Source organism: Cupressus sempervirens, chromosome 5, assembly GCF_028749045.1.
Source record: "Cupressus sempervirens isolate cs-2001-9-10 chromosome 5, ASM2874904v1, whole genome shotgun sequence".
Lineage (NCBI taxonomy): Eukaryota > Viridiplantae > Streptophyta > Pinopsida > Cupressales > Cupressaceae > Cupressus > Cupressus sempervirens.
The window spans coordinates 731,042,268-731,045,019 of record NC_143122.1 but is presented as its reverse complement, the minus strand read 5'-3'; the positions used below and the strand labels follow the sequence as shown (position 1 = coordinate 731,045,019).

General features: G+C 34.2%; 1 pseudogene; it reads left to right on the top strand.

Moving 5' to 3' along the window:
* Positions 1–371: 371 nt before the first annotated feature.
* Positions 372–1,016, top strand: LOC149558037 (ATP synthase subunit gamma, chloroplastic pseudogene; annotated as a pseudogene).
* The last annotated feature ends 1,736 nt before the right edge of the window (positions 1,017–2,752 follow it).

The window sequence follows — 2,752 nt, the reverse complement described above, 5'->3', positions numbered from 1 at the left end:
CTCCCCTTACTTTATTAGTTAAGTTGATTCTAAATCTTTTTTATCAAAAATTGTGCTAAATTATTATTATTATCTTTTATCATTTCATATAAATCAAAATCTCAAATATTATCCTTTTCATTTTGATAATAATATTAATTCTTTTCTAATATTATAATTAAAAATTTTTAATATCAGTTTTTATCTAATCATTTTTTTTGAAACTACACTCTCTAAGTTTCTAGTTTTGTCTCTTGCAGATTTAGAATATTCTCTTTGCAATTATTATTTCTAACTCCTTATCTCTGCATGTCGTAATATGAATGATAGTTCATTCTCTTTGTGCATTTTGCTTTTTTTTTTAATTTCTTAATCATTACTTTTATTTCTGCATGCCTTGCATGCGCTGTGTTTTGTATCATTGCTCTATTGCTCTTGGAATCATTGCACTATTCTTAACAGAACTACAAAGGAGGCTCAAGCGATTTCCAATGAAGGTCAACAAGGTGGAGCTTCATTATACCAAGTTTGTTTCATTGATAAAATCAGATCCTTTTATTCACACGCTCTTGCCCCTATCCCCTATGGGCGAGGTCTCTGATATTAATCGCATTTGTGTGGATATGGCAGAGGATGAGATGTTTAGGCTTACTCCCAAAGAGGGTAAATTGATGATGGAGAGAAAATTCGCGAGGACTCCCACCCTTGAGTTTTCATCCATGGTATAATTTGAGCAGGATCTAGTTCAAATCTTGGATGCCCTGCTGCCACTTTATCTAAATAGCCAGATCCTCCATGCCCTTTAGGAGTCCCTTGCCAGTGAGCTTGCTTCTCATATGAATGCCATGACTAGCATGAGTGGCAATGCTGAATATCTCAACAAGTTGGTCTCTATTACTTCAATAGGGCTCGGTAGGCTAAGATTATGAGAAAAATCTTAGAGATCGTTGCCGGCGCCAATGCACTCAATTAATTTGGGCTTTCTTTGTTTCTTCTAGATTAGGGACTCAATTCCATGTTTTTGATCTTTAATATAATCGAAGAATTGATAACCTCTTCTCATCCGCTACAAGCTCCTCATCCTCCTCCCATTACCCTCCAACACCGACCGTCCGTTGACCAAATCCCCACATCCAAGCCCTCCGAGTCCCAGATTACAATGTCATACCAACAGGGGGATCCTCGTTAGAGAGGAAAAGGTCAAAGAGAAATCTGAAGATCATGACATGCATCTAGTAGCTAAAGTTATCACCATGCCTAGCGAGTGCGGGCAATAGATATGGGATAGAGTTTAAGGGCAAGGCCAAGCACGGTGGGTGCATGGTGTGGATAGGTCCCCTGGTGTTCTACGATTTGCAGACACTGAGATAGCACATAGACTCCATTAACAACACCAAGAAGATCACAGATGCCCAGTGGTAAGATTGTTGGAGGTAGGGACAATGCTTTCAATATGTTTTTCAGCGAGACTTTGAGTGATTTGATGCTAGGTTGAGGCAGCTGATGGAAATTTTTGACGGCTTGGTATGGCATTGCGGCAAGGCCGTAAAGTGTGATGATTTGCACAATGAAACCCTTATTAGAGATCAACTAAATTTTGTTGTTCTCGTGCTCAACGATATCTTCGATGGCATCATGGCACCCCCCCACTGCGATAGTCTTTGTGCTAGAGCTATCTACTATAAATGGAAAGGCTTTTAGTTTACTTTTTCTTATTATTACTTTTAAATATTTGTAATTATCATTAATTTAGAAATTTAATAGTATTTTTTTAATTTAAATTAGAAGGGTGTTTTATTACAAAAAAAATAAATTTTTGATAATTCTTTTAAACAAAGGGAGTATTTTTTTTGTTAAAGATTGATCAAAAGAAATCAAAGGCATTTTTTTACTAAATTATAATTGTTCAAACAAAATTTTCTTTATGAGTATTATGGAAAGTTTAGGTGACTCCTTGGTATAAGTTCAATATAGCTAGATCATAGCTTTGTCTTACAAATTTACAAGTGTATTTCAATGTGGTTTAAACCACATATAAGTTACAAATGAATAGTGTTTATTGATTCAAAACTCAATATGATTCCCCGTATATGTATCTCTGAACCACGTATCCTTGAATTATGGTGTTTGAAACCTTAAATAAGCTTCTTGCTTAATCATTGTTTAACATTCTGTTAAACTAACTTGCTTGTTAAATTGATTTGCACTTTAAAATAACTTTACTATTTCTAATTGATTTCTCGATCCTTTCTTTGTTCATATCTCTCTAACCATTTTCTTCATTTATTCAATTTCTTTTTTGGATACTTGTTTTTATTATTTCATATATTTTCCTTGGTGGGCCCATCCTTTCTGTATCCACACTTTTGTTCACCTTGCATGGAGATTTTAACTGATATCTAATAATTTATGCTTATTGCTCTTCCAAATATTTCTTATTTATCTCAAATTATTCAGGTTTATGAGTTATCTTACACTATTGCCTTCATTATTTAATGATTTGATTTAATTTTACTATGTTCTATTGATCTATCTACACATAGTTGTAGTTTTATGCTTTTATAGCATCTCTTTATGCTCATGGTAGTAGTTAATGGTTTTATACCATTGGTTTATATGATTTTTATTTGATTTTGCGTAAGTTGCATCAGGAGCCAAAATTTTCAAGGTTAACTATGGTGGACGCAACAGTTTTAAACTAATTCATAGTTGCCTTATCTGGCCCATGGAGTATCCCTCCAACCTATAATTGGTGTGCACTTACTTCAATGGA